The sequence below is a fragment of the Cervus canadensis genome, chromosome 1 (genome assembly GCF_019320065.1).
Source record: "Cervus canadensis isolate Bull #8, Minnesota chromosome 1, ASM1932006v1, whole genome shotgun sequence".
In the NCBI taxonomy this organism is placed as follows: Eukaryota; Metazoa; Chordata; class Mammalia; order Artiodactyla; family Cervidae; genus Cervus; species Cervus canadensis.
In genome coordinates this window covers 63859557-63879258 of record NC_057386.1, presented here as the reverse complement: position 1 = coordinate 63879258, position 19702 = coordinate 63859557, and the positions used below count along the sequence as shown (strand labels likewise).

General features: G+C 44.2%; 1 long non-coding RNA gene and 1 other non-coding gene across 3 annotated transcripts in view; one reads left to right on the top strand and one right to left on the bottom strand.

The window, feature by feature from the left end:
- LOC122451470 overlaps window positions 1–19702 on the bottom strand; it is an 85149-nt gene that overhangs the window by 44912 nt on the left and 20535 nt on the right. The window lies entirely within an intron of this gene.
- Window positions 15149–15255, top strand: LOC122424952. The gene has a single exon (XR_006264628.1). It is a non-coding gene; the product is annotated as a U6 spliceosomal RNA (small nuclear RNA).

The window sequence follows — 19702 nt, the reverse complement described above, 5'->3', positions numbered from 1 at the left end:
AGTGGAAACTCACAGAGTTCAGAGTCTGTGACCTGAGCCCGGAACAGAGCCCAACACGCATCAACGCCGAATGCTTGCTGGATGAACGGGGTCGTCCTTCCTGCATTCTCTCTTTCTCTTGTATCATCAATCTCTTCTCTACTATCTCCTTCTCACTAACATGTAGATGTGGACTCTCCTTGACTCCACAAGCCCTCAGCTTTGCCCCCTTTCTCTGTTCCCCTTCATAGCAAACCTTCTCCACCAATGTCTACAACATACTGTTACCTCTACTTCATCACCGACCCTTGAGCAGATAGGTCTTCAATCCTCTTCAGCCTGGATTCTGGCCCCATTACTCCCTCGAAACGCCTCTCATCGAGTTCATCAGTGATTCCCATGTCGTCAAGTCCAGCTTCATCTAATATAACCAGTCCTGGGAGGGACAAACACAGCTGCCTGCTTCCTTTCCTTGAGCCACTCTCATCTCCTGTTGTGTGCTAAGTCGCTTCAGTCGTGTCCAACTCTTTGCGACCCTATGGACACCAGGCTCCTCTGTCCATGGGATTCTCCAGGCAAGAATACTGGAGTGGGTTGCCATCCCCTTCTCCAAGTGATCTTTACCCAGGGACCAAACCTGCGTCTCTTAGGTCTCCTGCATTGGCAGGTGGGTTCTTTACCACTCGCACCACCTGGGAAGCCCCCCGTCTCTGGCTGGCCTGATCCAGTAGCCTTCAGTGCTTGCTCCTATCCCACCAGACACTTCTTATCAGTCTCCTTCTCCCGTCACTCTCTCCCTTGATCTCTACATATACCTTCTCATTCGTGTCTATGTGTTCCTTTTTCTAGATATTTTCATCCATGGCTTGAAACCCCATCCATTTACTGATAACATCCAAATTTATTCCTTCATTTGAATACACCTAACGTCCAGACCCTTGCGTTCATCCAAGTACCAGTTTAGTACTTCCTTCAGATACTTCAGGGGCATCTCAAACTTGACATTTCCTAAATGATATCCTCGATTCCCACCCCTCTATACAACCTATCTCCTCCATCAGGCTCCTGATAATGGTGCCACCATCATGCTACTGTAGCTCAGGCCCAACAACTAGCATCATCCTTGTGGGAACATTTCTGGAGCGAAGATCCGAGAACAGGACATACTGAGTCAGTCTTTACAGCACTTCTGAAATGTGTAGAGATCTTTGGCTTGTATTCATCACGAATAACAAATGAGGCTTTGAAGCTCCTGACTTTCTCATCTCTGGGGTGAGTTATGGGGATTGTTTTTTAAATAGGTAGTTTCCTTTACCTGGGGGCTCCCCTGGTGGCCAGATGGTGAAGAATCTGCCTGCAATGCAGGAGACCTGAATTCCTTGTCTGGGTTACCCACTCCAGTGTTCTTGCCTAGAGAATTCCACGGAGAGTGGAGCCTGGTGGACTACAATCCATGGGGTCATAAAGAGTCAGACACAACTGGTGACTAACACTTTCCCTTTTTTCACTTTTTCTTTACCTGGAACTCTTCCTGTCTCTGAAGCACTGGTTGAATTCACTAGGGTTCTTAGAGGTGAACGATGGACACCAAATCGGCTGACTCAAGTAGGAAAAAAAAAAAAAGAACTGAGAGGAGCCTGGGTAGCCTATGGAGAGGCACAGAGAGGAATGGAAACTATGGGAACACGGGCGGCCCACAGCAGAACTCAGTCAGCATCATGCCCTAGGTCCTGGCTGTGGCCATTCTGCCCAACCACCCTCTGGACACATCACAGCGCTGCTGCCATCACGGTCATTGCCTGAAAACCAGGCCGCTCACCCCTGACACTTTGCTTCACTAACTCAAGTGTCCAAGCCCCGGGTAGATGGATCTGCCTGGCCCAGCGTGGGTTGCTGCCCGTGCCCTGGCTTCCCAGTTGCTGGGTTTCCCATATGGGTCATCTCAACAGCCTCCCCCAAAACTCAACACCTCCAAGGTGCCCGATGCCACCGGCCACAGCGTCTGGTTACAGACCCTGTCTGAGTCTTTGGAGAGGAAGCGTGACTCGGAGGGTGGAGGATGTGTCACGTAAGGCTTAGTTTATGTCATTTTGGAGTTCTGGCCACCCATCTGTCCTTCTCTCTGTCTGTCTGTCCATCCTGCTGGCAAGTTCTGCCTTTGGGGTGTCAGTGGCCATCTTCATGCTCATGCTGGGCCTCTCCTACAGTGTAATAACAATGAATAGGTTGCCAATATTTTGTCCCTTTTTTATCAGAGAGGCTGAGAGCACTTTGCAAACCTGAATAAGGGATGAGAAGGCAGTACCCCGCTGTGGATAAATCAGCAGGAACTTTCTCAGCCAGCTTCTTCCTGTCTTCTCCCTCCGGCCGTCAAGAAGAGGGGGCGGGGACCAGACTCCTGTCTTTCAAGCATTATCTTACCACACGACCACCGCTCTGGCACTTACAGTGGAAACTTGCCGCTTCCATTTCTAACTGGGTATATAATCTACTTTCATTTTGGCGACTGTTCAGTACTTTTTTTTCCACGAGGCTGGATGATGAGCCTTGCCCTGGTTTCTAAGGTCTCATGTTCACCAGCAGTAAGCCAGGCCTCCTTTTATTCCGTTTTTTTCCAAAGAAGAGGCAGGCAGGTACTTAGCAAATGTGGCCAAAAGGCTGAAGCTGTTGTCCTGTAGGCCACGGCCCCAGCAACGTCATGGCCGGTAGAAATAACCCATCCCTATGCCCACCCACCCCCCACCAACCACCCCATGAGTGTCTTTGGCAGCAGAGCCAAGGAAACTGCATTTTTAGTAAGTTCGCAGACGACAGCTGTGCGCTCTACTGTGAAAGCCACGCCTGGACTAGCAGTGGGACAGGACAGGAAGTCTCAGGCCCGGGCCCATACACCTCCAGGTTAACTGATGATAAAACGATGCACAACGAAGGAGCCCTCGCTGAGGGCATTTCCCATTTATTTCACAAGTATCTGGTCCTCAGCTATAATGGGGAAAATCTGTGCCAGGACATATTCAGACAATTCTTCATTTCAAAACTGCATTAGCCTCACTGTTTTTTCTGTCTTCTAAAATAAGGGAGCCAGATAGATGGAGACAGAGAGTCTTCTATTCCAATTTCTTACAATTTAACAAGTGGATGGATTTAGCTATGAATGCTTCCTAGACACTGTTCAAAAAAGTTTTCAGACACACACACACAAAAGTCACAGAAAATAATTTAACAGATACCTACATGCCCAACATTAGTACTGCACACATTTTAACGTTTTGCAATATTTCCTTCACACATTTTTGGAAGGAAAGAAATTTTGATAAATACAACTGGAGTCCTCACTACCTCCCATTTATCTCCTTTCCTTCCTTCCTCCCCAGAAGTTATGACTCTGAAATTTGTATCTGTCCTTCACCTATGGTTTTATGATTTTGATATATATATTTTGTTGTTTAGAGTATTTATTTATATACCACACTATTTGGTGTTTCTAGTCCTTTTTTCTTTCCAAGCTTTATTTAAATTATTTTGGCCATGCCATGTGGCATGTGGAATTTTATTTCCCTGACCAAAGATTGAATCTGAGCCCTATGTAGTGGAAGCTCGAAGTTTTAACCGCTGGAATTCTGGGAAAGTCCCGTCTGTTCCTTTTTAGGTACAAAAGCCTCTTGAACCTTTTTTTTGTTTCACATGAGTATTTCCAAATATATCTACATTAATATGTCTGTTTTGTTCATTGTATCAGATAGATAGCATTCCAGTGTATGCATATTGCCACAATTTACCCAGCAACCCCCATGGATTGATGTTTTCCATTTTCCTTTCCTGCTGTTTCAATGAGAACAAGTTGCTCATGCCTGAAGTGGTGTCTTTTACACTTCCACCAGTGCAGGCTGAGGTTTCTGATCTCCCCACATCCCTGCCAATATTTGGTTTTAACATCTTTAACATTTTTGAGAATTCAATAGGGTATGAAATGCTAGGGCCTCGTTATGTTAATTTATGGTTTTTTTCCATTACCAATGAGGTAGAGCTTCTCCCCCATTTTTTAATGACCAGAAATACTTCCTCTTCTGCTAATTGTTAATTCCATACCCTTTGCTCATTTTTCTATTGAATTGCTTGTCTATTTCTTACTGAATTGTAGGATTCTTTGTTTTTCTGGATTCAAGCTTCATTGGTTACGTGCATTTTCCCAATCTGTGACTTAGAACTTGAAATCTGTTTGTCAGAAGAAAATGTGAGCCTCTGTCTGGGCCCTAGCATCCTACTGGTCGAGGAACGATTTTTATAGTAATTTTTAACCTAAAATCCCCTCATCCTGCAGATAGTGTGAAACTGAGTTCACATCTACACTGGACACAAGCTTGGGATTTTGATTTCTCATAAGAGACTTTAAAAAAAATCTCCCTTTATATCTGGAGAAAAACATAATCCAAAAAGATGTAAGCACCCTTATGTTCATTGCAGCACTACTTACAATAGTCAAGACATGGAAGCAACCTTAGTGTCCATCAACAGATGAATGGACAAAGAAGATGGGGGTGCATGTATACAATGGAATATTACTCAGCCATAAAAAGAATGAAATAAATGCCATTTCTAGAAACATGGATGGACCTAGAGATTATCATACTAAATGAAGTTAGACAGGGAAAGACAAATATCATATGATATCATTCATATTGGAATCTAACCTAAAAAAATGATACAAATGAACTTATTTACAAAATGGAAATAGACTTACAGATATCAAAACCAAGCTTAAGGTTACCAAAGGGGAAACTTGGGATGAACATACATACACACACTACTGAATATAAGATAGACAACCAATAAGGGTCAACTTACAGAACAGGGACCTCTCCTCAGTATTCTGTGATAACTTATGTTGTTGTTCTTTAGTCATGTCCAACTCTTTTGTGACCCCATAGACTGCAGTCGGCCAGGCTCCTCTGTCCATGGGATTTCCCAGGCAAGGATACTGGAGTGGGTTGCCATTTCCTTCTCCAGGGGATCTTCCTGCCCCAGGGATCAGACCCAAGTCTACTGCAAGTCTCCCACATTGCAGGAGGATTCTTTACCACTGAGCCACCAAGGAAGCCCCATGACAACCTGTATGAGAAAAGAACCTGAAAAAGAATGAACGTGTGTATGTATATACTGGAACGTTTTGCTATACACCTGAAACTGACACAACATTGTAAATCAATGTACTCCAATAAAATCAAAGTTAAAAACAATCTGCCCAGGCACATACGGTTCTTTGCCATTACCAGGGATACTGGGTTGTTCTAGTTTCTATACAGAGGCTGCCCTCCAGGGCCCCCATTTAATGCCGGGTCCCAGTAATCTTGTGCATACCCACACATGGCTCTTATCCCTGTTTGAGTATCAAGCCCTCCAACCCTGAGGGTTTGACATCCCCTGGCCCTTTGGCCCACTCTCCTATCTCTAGCTCACTCACCGATCCAGCTCCAGCGCCAAGTTCCCTTCTTGTTTATAGTACCTGTTATAGTTGATATGTTCTCTTGGCAAAACTCTATTAGCCTTTGCCCTGCTTCATTCTGTACTCCAAGGCCAAATTTGCATTCCAGTCCCCTATAATGAAAAGGACATCTTTTTTGGGTGTTAGTTCTAGAAAGCCTTGTAGGTCTTCATAGAACCGTTCAACTTCAGCTTCTTCAGCATTACTGGTTGGGGCATAGACTTGGATTACCGTAATATTGAATGATTTGCCTTGGAAACAAACAGAGATCATTCTGTCATTTTTGAGATTGCATCCAGTGCTGAAAAATTGACGCTTTTGAACTGTGGTGTTGGAGAAGACTCTTGAGAGTCCCTTGGACTGCAAGGAGATCCAACCAGTCCATCCTAGAGGAGATCAGTCCTGGGTGTTCATTGGAAGGACTGATGCTGAAGCTGAAACTCCCGTACTTTGGCCACCTCATGTGATGAGTTACTCATTGGAAAAGACCCTGATGCTGGGAGGGATTAGGGGCAAGAGGAGAAGGGGACGACAGAGGATGAGATGGCTGGATGGCATCACCAACTTGATGGATGTGAGTTTGAGTAGACTCCGGGAGTTGGTGATGGACAGGGAGGCCTGGTGTGCTGCAACTCATGGGGTCGAAAAGAGTTGGACACAACTGAGCGACTGAATTGACTGACTGACTGCATTTCAGACTCTCTAATTGACTATGATGGCTACTCCATTTCTTCTAAGGGATTCCTGCCCACAGTAGAGTTTAACTAGCATTTCCATGAGTTCTAGTTTTAGGGGGTGACAGAGGTGTACCGGTGTTGGCCTGTATCAGTTCATAAGAACCAACGACTAAATTTTTAGGAATTGTATGAGCCAGTTGCTAAACACAGCCATTATTAAAAACTAAATTATAGAAAGTGAAAAGTGAAAGTGAAGTCGCTCAGTCATGTCCAACTCTTTTCGATCCCATGGACTGTAGCCTACGACACTCCTCCATCCATGGGATTTTCCAGGCAAGAGTACTGGAGTGGGTTGCCATAGAAACCCACAATTAAATACATAATAATAAAACATAGGTGATAAAAACTCAAACTTGTCACTTGCAAATGATTGGACTACACTTTCACTGTTCTCTACGCTCTTGCTGTCATTTTCATCTACTGCATCTGTGTCAGAGTTCTGTGTGATGAACATCTTAGCTGTTCTTCCCAATTCTGCATTCAGTGACCTCACAGTGATGGCTTGAAACTTGCTGCAGTGGGAGTACTTATTACATCATAGAAACCTGCGAATACCACAAAGCAGGGCTTGACTTATCCTTTATTAATCATCTAGTTCAAAGGTTGACAGACTTGTTCCGTAAAGGGCCAGAGAGTAAATATTTTCAGCTCTGTGGTCCACATGGTCTCTGTTGCAACTATTCACCTCTGCTCTTGCAGTGCAAAGCAGCCACAGCTACCATGGAAACAAATGTGTGTGGCTGCTTTCCAATAAAACTTTATTTGCAAAACTGGCTTCAAGCCAGATTTGGCCCACTGGCCATAGTCTGTCAATCCCTGGTCTAGAGCTAAGAGTGTTAGTCGCTCAGTCATGTCCAACTCTTTGTGATCACACAGTCTGTCCATGGAATTCTCCAAGCAAGAATACTAGAGTGGGTTGCCATTCCCTTCTCCAGGGGATCTTCCTGACTTAGGGATGGAAGCCAGGTCTCCTGCATTAAGGAAGATTCTCTACTATCTGAGCTACCAGGGAAACCCTAGAACCAAGAAGGTGATGAGAAAATGTTAATAAATCAGATTAAACTTGAAAATATGTCAAATCTAGTGCTGAGGCTAAAAGAGGTTTCACTTTGATCAACATAATCTGCATAAGCAAGAGAACTAGTTCAACAGTGAGTCACATACCAAATGTTATAACAATAAATCTATCAGGAAATGAGTTAGCAGATTAAAATGCAACCCCATTTGTCAAATCATGGTTGGACGGCAAACAGAGATTGGCTGAAGGTAAAATTGGATTGCAAAACTCAACAAGCATGTTCTGGGAGAGTCAGGAGGTGATATGAAATCTACCACAAAGAGCATTATATATTTAACTGTTATTTGTAAATTATATCCTGTATATGTCCTTGAAGGGGTTTCCCTGGTGATGCTAATGGTAAAGAACCCACCTGCCAATGCAGGAGACATAAGAGACTCAGGTTCTGTCCTGATTTGGGAAGACCCCCCAGAGGAGGGCACGGCAACCCACTCCAGTATTGTCACCTGGAGAATCCCATGGACAGAGGAGCCTGGCGGGTTACAGCCCATAGGGTTCCAAAGAGTTGGACACGACTGAAGGGACTTTGCACCCAGGCATACAGCCTTTAAGTCAAGAAAATGTGTAATAAGCTTATACATACATACAGTATTTTTGGAAGAGCTGGTTGTTCCACATTTTCCAGCACACTACTGGGGAGAGGGCATCTCATCTCGGTCTGCCATGCTCTCAAAACTGCTCTCCAGATTCTGTTGACTTAAAATTCCATATCAATCTAATTCCTATAGCTAAAATGTAAGTCTTTAGACTTGAAATAGTGGGTATTTTAAATATTGTACTTTATTTGGAAAATCTCTGTCTCAAATCAAGTTTCTTTCCTTTGTGGTTCATACTATGGACTACATGAGCTGCATCCTCCTGAGCCAGATGTGGGAATAAGAATAGAGTGGAGATGGAAACTTCTAGGAAATGTCCTCAGGCCACCATGTGGAATGGCTAATGCCAAGAAGCACTCACCTCCCATGTTCTGTCAGCACACAGCCAGCAAAAAGGGGAGGTCTCGGAGGTGACGTTGTACAGATGGGCTCAGTAACACAAGGTACAGCTGAAGGGTATTTTGTACTTTGAGACATATTGAGTTTTATAAAGCATCACTCTGGACAAATATCCTTTTCTAAAAAGGATATTTTCTAAAAAGATCTGTAATCTAAAATTCCACTGTATGCTAATCTTATGATAATTACGAAGGAAATTTTTCTCTATTTCCCCTTGGTTTTCCAAGTTTAATTTGGAAACATGGGTGAGAGAAAGGAGAAGGGCAGGGAGTTTTCTTCCCTGACTTGGTTTTTCCAAGTTTGCAGTGGTTAAAGTGTTAGAATTTACAGCCTGATATGGGCACTATTACATCTCACAGTCTATGTGAGTGTGTGTGTATGCACATTTGGTCGTCTCCAACTCTTTGCGACCCCAAGGACTATAGCCCATCAGGCTCCTCTGTCCATGGAGCTTTCCAACAAGAATACTGGAGTGGGCTGCCAGTTCCTTCTCCATGGTTCTTCCTGACCCAGGGATCAAACCTGCATCTCTTGTGTCTCCTGCATTGCTAGGCAGCTTCTCTACCACTACGCCTCCTGGGAAGCCCACCTCACATTCTACTAAAGAAGAAATAGCACAAACCTGAAGGGGCCCCTGCCTCACCAAGCTTTGACTTTGTGTCAAGTTTAAAGATGAAGTCATTAAAAAAACATGACATTTTGACCCAAGATTCACTGCATTTCCTTATGGCCAAATATCAAGTGAATCTGGCATTTCTGTATGAAGATGTAAGGGAAGTCTCGAGCCCTAGGCCATACATTCCTTGAGGACTGCGATTATGCTCCTGGCGCAGTCAGCATCCAATAAATGCTTTTAGGGTAAAGGAAAGAATGGACGACAGCCAAGCCCAGAGAACTGGAACCTTCCACGTCAAGATACTTAGTTTGAACTCCCACTCCCAAGGAAGTGACTCATTGCTGCTATCTGATGGTGAATAAGGCAAGTGTACAGTTCTGTTAGCACATTGTATAGAAGAGTCATGCTCATTGCCGTGGCATGACGTGGGCTTGTGTAAATTCAATGTTTAACACGAATACACAGGCTCCTGCCGTCTTAGATGCTGGGCTCTCTGGGCATCAAGGGTTTGTCAGGGAACCTGAATTCCTCTTTTCTTTGGTCTCAGAGGCTCTGGCGGAGTTCCAGAAGCAGAAATTTCCTCACTGAACAAACATTTGTTGGGCACTTGCTGTGTGCAGTAGGTGCAATGAAAGCTAAGCCCTGAGGAACCAAGGATGAAATACAAAGTCAGGAGACTAAACATGGTTACAACCCAGAACTGACAGGGTCACAGGGCGGGCAATGGACGCTGGTTCCGCAGAGGACGTGGACATGACCATGGCATGGGACCCGGGGGCACCTTTGCAGAGGAGGTGAAGAGTTGCAAGAAAATGTTCAGATTTGTTAAGGTTTTAAACCAAAAGCTCTCTTTTCCTCTGTTTTCATGTGGGCTTAGGGCATTTGGTGAGTGTTGGAGTCAGATGTGATGGTTCATTTTGTGTCAACTTGGCTAGGCCATGGAACGAATGGTGCCCAATTGTTTGGTCAAATACCAGTCTGGATGTTGCTGTGAAGGTATTTTTTTAGATGTGATTAACATTCAAATCAGTTGACTTGGTGAAAAGCAGATTATCTTCCACAACATGGGTGGGCCTCATATAATCAGTTGAAGGCCTTAAAACAAAACAAAACCTGAGGTCTCCTGAAAAGGACAGACTGCTGCCTCCAGGTGGCAGCAAAGAAATTCTGCCACCAGTCAATCGTAAAGCAATTGTCCTCCAATTAAAAATAAGTAATTCCCTTGTAGCTCAGTTAGTAAAGAATCTGCCTGCAGTGCAGGAGACCTGGGTTCAATCCCTGGGTTGGGAAGATCCCCTGGAGAAGGAAATGGCAACCCACTCCAGTATCCTTTCCTGGAAAATCTCATGGACAGAGGAGCCTGGTGGGCTGCAGTCCATGGGGTCGCAAAGAGTCGGGCACGACTGAGCGACTAACACTAACATTGTAAAAAAGAAATTTTGCCTCAGACTCATGACTGCATTTTCAGCTCCCATTGGAGTGTCCAGCCTGCTGACCTGCTCTGCAATTCCAGACTTCCCAGGTGGTGCTAGTAGTAAAGAACCTGCCTGCCAATGCAGGAGACGCACGTTTGATCCCAGGGTTGGGAAGATCCCCTGGAGGAGGGTACGGCAACCCTCTCCAGCATTCTTGCCTGGAGAATTCCATGGACAGAGGAGCCTGGCGGGCTACAGTCCGTGGGGTCACAAAGAGTTGGACACGACTGAGTGACTCAGCAGGCACGCAGTGTCCACAGTGGGACGGCCAATTTCTTAAAATGAACCTCCTTCTGTATATACACATCCTGTTGGTTCTGTTTCTCTGCAGAATCCCATCTGATACAGAGGGCTTTATACTTAACTCAGGGGGTCGGTAGGCATGGGGTCCTGGCCACATGCCTTCAAAAAAGACCGCAGAATACACTGTCACCATGGAGGAAGTCAACCCAGCTCTGCCGCTCTGTGTCTTAGCTCTGCTGGCCCATAAACTCCGGGGTGTAATCAGATCCCAGGGTTCCCTGGCAGCTTTGCGCAGCATCTGGTCCTAAGATCCCAGTTCTCCCCAGCTGTGACCCTCCTCCCCAACTGTGCTACCTTGTCCAGTCCCAAACTGCCACTTGGAGCGCCTGTCAGCCCTGCCCCTAATGCTTGCATTGGCATATGGCATTGCCTCATCGTTCCAGGGCCCTTTCGTAGGCAGAGCCACAGAACAGACTGTGGTTTGCCTGTGCAGGTTTGCATTCTGAGTCTCAGGAGAAATGTAAGATACTAGATGTTGGTGTCTCTCCCCGTTACCAAGGGCATCGGGCCAACCACTTGTCACAATACATTTTAATTAACTGGTTTCCCCACAACCCACTCCTGGCTGAAGGAAATAAATTGGGCCTTTGTCTTGATTACTATCCTTAGTGTCTGGCACAATGCTTTGAATATAAGAAATGCTCAATAAATGCTTGCAAAATATCAATAATAGATGAGGATGAAGCAAGTGCTGAATACAGTCAGACCCTGTTCTGTGTACATAAGATGTGCTCGTTTAATCCTCACCGCAAAACCTTACATGGTGTGTGCTACTATCATTCCCACTTGACAGAGACGAAAACTGAGGCACATGAAGGAAGATGATTTTCCTAAAGTCACATAGAAAAGTCAGAGTCGAGACTATACCCATGCTCCGGAGGCCACACTCCCAACAATGCGTTGCTGATGGAAATCCTGTGAAGTCTGAACCCACCTTGATGACGCTGGAAGTCCCCTCTCTCCTGCCTCCCCTCCCCTCAACTCCCAGGATTAGAACTGGAAGAACCTGATCGTCCTGAGCGCTGTTACGGAAGGAACTCCCAGGGGAGAGTTAGGGACCAGGTACTGGCCTACTGAGTGACTCTGAGACTCAGTTTCCTTATTTGTAAAATCACCGACTTGAAAGGAAGGACCTCTGGGGTTCCTTGGTTGCCTAGACGTTGTAAATGGCTCTGTCAGCTCCCTGGGCCCTCTGCCTGTCAAGTCCCCGAGGCAGTGTGGCTTCTCCAACCTCAGTTCCTCCACAATCCCTCTGGGGCGATTTCCATAGCCCTTTGGAAGCTGTAAATCCCTCTGGAACTCAATAAAAGTTTAAGCTGATCCTCTGAAGAAAACAATGCGCATTTTAATTTTTTTAACTTATTCTATTTAAGTAAAACTGATTTGCAATGCTGTATTAATTTCTGCCATCCAGCAGAGTGACTCAGTTATGCATGCTGTTAGTCATTCACTCGTGCCCCACTCTTTTGAGACCCCATGGACAGTAGCCCACCAGGCTCTTCTGTCCATGGGATTTTCCCGGCAAGAATACTGGAGTGGGGTGCCATGCCCTCCTCCAGGGAATCTTCTTGGCCCATGAAATGAACCCAGGGCTTCTACATGCAGGCAGATTCTTTACCATCTGAGCCACCAGGAAAGCCCACATGTATATTCTTTTTCATATTCTTCTCCATTATGCTTTATCACAGGCTACTGAGCACAGTTCTCTGTGTTATACCATAGGACCTTGTTGTTCCTCCATTCAACATACATAGTTTGCCTCTGCTAATCCCAAACTGCCAATACACCGCCCCCAGCCCCTCCCCCTTGGCAACTACAGGTCTGCTCTCCGTGTCTGTGAATCTATTTCCGTTTCATAGATAGGTTCATTCGTGTCATATTTTAGATTCCACTTACAAGTGATGCCACGTGGTATGTGTCTTTCTCTGACTCCACTTAACATGATAACCTCTAGGTCCATTCATGTTGCTGTGAATGGTATTATCTTGTTTTTTTTTCATGGCTGAGTAGTATTCCATTGTATCTATATATACCACATCTCCTTTACCCATTCATCTGTCAAGGGACATTTCTATGTCTTGGCTGTTCTGAATAGACAGTGCACATTTTTGTAACCACACCTCTCAAATATGACTTCAAGATATCTCAGACCCTGTGCATCCTTAAGGCCCCAGGATAAAAACCTCCTGCACTAGCAAATGAGCAGGAAGTTACTGAAGTTGAAGACAGCGCGGACACTCCTAGAAGGGGGCGAGCCCTTTACCAAGCCTGCACATAGTCACCAAGGACCTACTAGACAGCACAGGGAGTTCTACTCAATATCCTGTAGTAACCTATATGGGAAAAGAATCTGAAAAAGAACAGAGATTTTTTTGTGAAGGGTTAGTCATTCAGTCATGTCTGACTCTTTGTGACCCCATGGACTGTAGCCCACCAGGCTCCTCTGTCCATGGGATTCTCCAGGCAAGAACACTGGAGTGGATTGCCATTCCCTTCTCCAGGGAATCTTCCCAACCCATGGATCAAACCCGGGTCTTCGGCACTGCAGGCAATTTCTTTATCATCTGAGCCAACACATATATAGACTTCCCTTATGGCTCAGCAGTAAGAATCTGCCTGCAATGCAGGAGACGTGAATTTGATCACTGGGTCAGGAAGCTCCCCTGGAGGAGGAAATGGCAACCCACTCCAATATTCTTGCCTGGAAAATGCTATGGATGGAGAAGCCTGGTGATCCATGGGATCTGAAAAGAGTGGGACACAACTGAGCGACTAAACAACAACCACATATATGTATACATGTCTGTGTGTGTATTTATACATATTCAATATATACGTACAACTGAATCACTTTGCTATACAGCTGAGACTAACACAATTTTGTAAAGCAAGTATACGTCAGTATAAAATAAAAGTTAAAAAATAAAAAGACGGCACAGGCCCCTCTCCTGATCAATGTATCGCATGAGGGAAAACGACGCCAACAGCAGCAGCCCCCGCCTCCTCCCCAGATACACCTGGCCTTCTCCAGATATGTCCCAACTTGTGTGCTGCAAGCGAGGCTGCTGTCTTTCTCTAGGGAAGCTCTTGTTTTTAAGAGTAAACTCACTTAATTCAATACCTTAAGGTCCCTTAGGCTAAGAGATAGCCGTTTAGATAAAGCTCCAAGGCTCTCAAAGCTTTTAACGTAATTGCTTCTAAAAATACCTTTTGGAGAGGCATACTGAAGTTCAAGGTAATTCTTTCACACAGACCTTAAGAAAATGCTGAGCCGAATCCTTCTCAAACACTGTAATCTTCCGACTGTCCGTCTCTTGTTCTGGGTCTTTATCCTGGATTCTGTAATGTATCGCTATAGCTTATGCAAAGGAACTTATTTGGCTAGCAGAGACTACTTGCCCATTGCTCCCAATAACTCAGCCCGTCAGCTCTTCCAAATTGTCTTTTGTCCTTGGGGAGACAAATAACCCATCTTTCTGGAGCAGCAAAATCTGCCTCTTTATAGATTCAAGCACTCTTGTTCGCTGTAGAAGAGAACATGCATAGGAGACCTCAGAAACTAATGTCAATATTAGAAGCTTAAAGGCCTGTAAGTAAACGAGGGGCTGGCCTTCCGTTTGTGTGTTTGCTTTGAGTTGCTTGCTCTGAAATATTCCTCTCTTTGTGTTTGCTCTCTTTGTGTTTTCTTAAAGACAGACTGTGAAAGTTGCTCCAAGTTTTTAAGAGCATAATTATTTGTGAAAAGCTATTCATGTGGATGGGATGTGTGTTCGGTGATAAGCCAGAACAAAGTCAGGGATAACACGGGGCTTGCCTGGGAAGGGCTAAGTGTCTGACCAATATCTTACCAAACAGAGCACCTAGAGTTTTATCCCACCAAATGCATGATTCATGTTTAAATTTATTGGTTTTGGGTTCAGCAAAGCCTGAGTGCATCTATTCTGTTGAATAAGTAGGTATTACGAGCATGGAACTTTTTATACTAAGCAAACAATATCATTTTCTTAAACCAGATATTTTCTACTTTACTTTTTATGCTGCAGAATTCAGCCTGTCTGCGACAAGTTGTACCTAGTTCTAGGTTGTTTGTGGAGATTACGGGAGGCAGCATTAAATACTGAGTCTCTCTTGCTTTTTTAAAAAACCTACCCTTTTGTTCTCAGTCCTCTGGATGGATTGGGTCTGTTTTGTTTATAGCTGCTCGCCTTTTGTCCTTGGAGTGGCTCCTTTGAGTTCTGGGGAACAAGTGCCCTCTTTTGGACATTCCACTAATTGCAAATTTAGGAAGCAGTGGCCTGGTGAGCAAACAGGGCCTACTCTGAAATTACTTGGTAGAGACACAAAAGAATTTAATAGGTCCTGTGTATTCAAAGGGTCTGCTTTTATCTTAGAAGATAAGACATCTTGCCTTGTAGTTTTCAAAGTGACTTTGAGAGACAAGAAGACACCTTACTTAAATAGTTTTTCTTTAAGTTATAACCTCGTGCTCACTTAGGCAGCACATATACTAAAATTGGAATGATACAGAGAAGATTAGCATGGCCCCTGCGCAAGGATGACACAAAAATTCGTGAAGCGTTCCATATTTTTCGATAACCCTATATGCAAAACAGAAAAAGAGACACAGATGTACAGAACAGACTTTTGGACTCTGTGGGAGAAAGCGAGGGTGGGATGTTCTGAGAGAACAGCATCGAAACAAGTATACTATCAAGGGTGAAACAGATCACCAGCCCAGGTTGGATGCATGAGACAAGTGCTCAGGGCTGGTGCACTGGGAAGACCCAGAGGGATGGGATGGAGAGGGAGGCGGGAGGGGGGATCAGGATGGGGAACACATGTAAATCCGTGGCTGATTCATGTCGATGTATGGCAAAAACCACTACAATATTGTAAAGTAATTAGCCTCCAACTAATAAAAATAAATGAAAACAACAACAACAATAACAACAACAAGTTATAACCTCAACAGGCACATGAAAAGAAGCTCAACATCACTAATTATTAAAGAAATGCAAATCAAAACTACAATGAGGTATCACCTCACACTGGTCAAAATGGCCATCATCAAAGAGTCTATAAATGATAAATGCTGGAGAGGGTCCAGAGAAAAATGAATCCTCACACCCTGTTGGTGAGAACATACGGTCACTGTGGAGAATAGTACGGACATTCCTCAAAAAACTAACAATAGAGCCACCATACGATCCTGCAATCCCATTCCTGGGCATATACTCAGAAAAGATGAAAATTCTGATTGTAAAAGATACACACACCCCAGTGTTCACAGCAGCACTATTTACAATAGCCAAGACATGCAAGAAACCTGAACATCCACCAACAGAAGAATGGATGAAGACAAGGTGATACATATGTACAAAGGAACGTTACTCAGCCATAAAAAAGGATGGAATAATTCCACTTACAGCAACATGGATGGACCTAGAGAATAATCATACTAAGTGAAATAAGTCAGAAGGAGACAAACATCATATATTGTTTATGTGTGGAATATAAGGAAAAATTACACAAATGAACTTATTTACAAAACAGAAACAGACTCACAGACATACAAAACAGCTACACTTCCATAAATAAAAACTAGAAGTTTTAAAATTAAAGCAAAAATGTTTAAAAACCTGATGTCCAAGCCACACCCTAGAATTATTACATCAGTGCCTCTGGGGAGAAACCTGGGCATTTGCACTCACTTACAGTCCCCAGTGATTGCAATGTGCAGCCAAGTTTCATTCATTTGCTAATAAATACTCACTTTAACTTTAAAAAAAGTTTTATCATTATGCATCAATATGGGTCACTGATTTAAAATTAGAGCTTCCCTGGTAGCTCAGCTGGTAAAGAATCCACCTATAATGCAGGAGACCTGGGTTGGGAAGATCCCCTGGAGAAGGGAAAGGCTACCCACTCCAGTGTTCTTGCCTAGAGAATTTCATGGACAGAGGAGCCTGGAAGGCTACAGTCCATGTGGTTGCAAAGAGCTGGACATGACTGAGCAACCTTCACTTCACAGGTCACTGATTTAAAATTAAGCTGCTTGGGAAAGTGGATCCTGTATACACTTTCCAAAGCTTGGTTTCTCTGTTTTGACTGAGATACTGTCTTAAAAGTTTGGGTATTTGGGGCTTCCCTGGTACCTCAGTGGTAAAGAGTCCTCGTGCCAATACAGGAGACGCGGGTTCGATTCCTCTGGGAAGATCGCACATGCCGTGGAGCAGTGGGATCCGCAAGCCTGTGAGCTACAACTCCTGAGCCCGTGCTCTGCCACGAGAGAAGCCACCCAACGAGAGGCTCCCGAGGCTTCTGCATTGCAGGCAGATTCTTTACTGCCGAGCCACTGGGGAAGCCCCACATAAGAAACCTATAGCATCAGGTTTCTGGGATTTAGCTAAGTCAGTCCCAATACCCTTTTTAAAATACATTGAAAATTTCTATAATCTCTTATGCATAATGAAATAATTTTTAAAACTTGGAAAATAAATAAATAAGAGGTTATAGCCAAAATTTTATTTTAAAAAACAAATGACATTCTCTTTTTCTATATAAAATTTTTAATCATATGATTTAAAACTTCTTCTCTTTTAAATATTAGAAAGAGGATGAATAGCAAGGGCATATAGGACATTTGTTTTCAGTAAAGAGAGCTGGATATTTAAAACCATGCTAAGAGGAGAAATATGTTTTTATAAATCTCAAATTGAATTATTGGCTTGTGTACCAGTCACTTATCACAAAATGCTTAGCACAGCTTTACTCCCCGAAAGTGCTATTGGGCAAAAATGAAAGAGTGCCTTTCACACTTTCTCCATAATGAGTATCAAAGAGTAAATCCTCTGTATTTTTTTTTTCACTGAGCAGAGGAGAGCAGAGCGTAGAGGCGGCCTTGCTCTTCCCGTAACTATTTGTGGGAATATCTGGCTTGTGTCTCCTATCACTCACTAACTTAAGACCTTGTTCAGGTTACTTAACTTTTGTAAACCCTCAGTTTCACCGTATGAAAAATGGGAATAATGGTGGTGATGATAGTGAGAATTAAATATTCTTTACCTAATCCGTGGGCTTCCCTGCTGGTTTACTGGTAAAGAATTCATCTGCCAATGCAGGATCTCTGGGTTGGAAAGATTCCCTGGAGAAGGAAGTGACAACCCACTCCAGGATTCTTGCCTGGGAAATCCCATGGCCAGAGAAGCCTAATGGGCTAGTCCATGGGGTCACAAGAGTCAGGTATAACTTAGCAACTAAACAACAACAACGCTATCTAATCTGTAAGAGTGCAATAAATGTTAGGTGTTACCACCATCATCAGAATCACTCCTTCCTTCTTCCTCTGCTTCCCTATTTTTAAATTTTTTATTGTAAAATCAAACATACAGAAAACCCTTAAATAAATGCAGAGTTGTAATGAGTCATCTCATAAGGTGAACCCCATGTGACCAAAAGCACTGACCTCCCAGACCCCTCTCTGTGGCCCTGTGCCAACCTCATTTGTCTCCCTTCCCTGGAAAGTAACCACCATGCTGACTTTTATTATAATCACTTCCTTGTTTCTTCATGGTTTCATCACCAAATCCTCATACTTAGACACACTGTGCCTCCGTCTACGCCCCTATGCCTCTATGCCTTCCTCCTTATTTTTCCACTTTATATCTTTTGAGTTTAATCTCCAGGCTCCCCTCTGTTCCTTTTGTTACTGACCAGGGTTCTTGGTCTCCTTAATCAATAGAAATTGATCAGAGGGTGGAGGGGAAATTCAGGCCAGTCTTTATTGGTGTGCCTGCTGCAGCAGAAAGGGAATAAAAGCAAGCAACAGGTTCCCTAGCTCACTTGCTTCCCCGGGGAGTCGAGGTGGTACCTGATATGGTGTGAGGGTGGGCGTGGGTCCAGGGGTCAGACTGGAGAGAGGGCTTAGGGAGTGTGCCCACTGCTTCAGTGCGTTCAGGGAGCCTGCATGATACCCTGCTTTTGTTCCCATGGCAGCTGGTTGTTCCCGTCTTTTGGTATCTTGTCGTCCCACCTCTGCACACATGCGGCTTTTTCTAGTCCCTTATAGTTTCTCTGTATTTCGTTGCTCAAGGAGAGGTTTTGTCCAGGTTTAAGCACGGCAGCAAAGGGTCCCAGGTCCCAGGCTGTCTCACTTTCTTTCCTTTTCAATCCATCTGTTAATGAACCTGGGGTGTTTGGCCTACAGAGCCCCTCAGAGTCTGTATTTCTCTAACTGTGGATTCATGGGACAATGCAGTATCTCCCCTGCCTCTGACGTCTTGCACACTGGCTGGACCAGATGGTGTTCACTCCCTTCTGCAGGACCCCAGGTGGCGGTGAGTTCTTTCTTCACAGGCTGGTTGTCCCTCTTTTTATGGGGTAACTTGCTGTTGCCACTCAACATCTAGCTCCATTAATTCGCTGGGATCTGCAGATTGGTGATATTCTAATTTCATCATTTATTTTTCATTTATTAGTTGGATATTTCTGTAAAGGGTGGCTCCCCTTTATATTATGTTTGCTTCCTCGGTGGCACTGTTCAAATAGCAAAAACTAAGTTTTCTTTGCTTTAATCATCAGTTTTTGAGAAAATGAATTTGTTCCTGTGATGAATGGTTTTAAAACATGCTTGTGAATTCTCTGGCACTTCCAAGTTTAAGAGGTAGGATCTGTGTCCCCTCCCATTGAATCTGGGAGGACATGTGACCACTTGAAACAACAGAGTATGGAAATGTCACGGTGTGACTTCCATGGCTGAGTCATAAAAGATCAGGCAGTTTCTGCCTTGTTTCTTAGAAGGCGTGCTCTCGGGGCCCTGAGCTGCCTTATACCAAATGCAGCCACTCTGAGATGACCCCAGCTAAGCACAGGCTTGGATTCAGTTTAACCCAGGCCCAGACATACAAGCAAAGTAGCCTCCAGATAATTTCAGCCCCAGCCATTTCGTTTTTCGCAGATGACATCCCAAGCTTCATGCAACTGTACCCCCAGGCCCTGTTAAAAGGGGACTGAAGGATAGACTACGCAAACACAACAA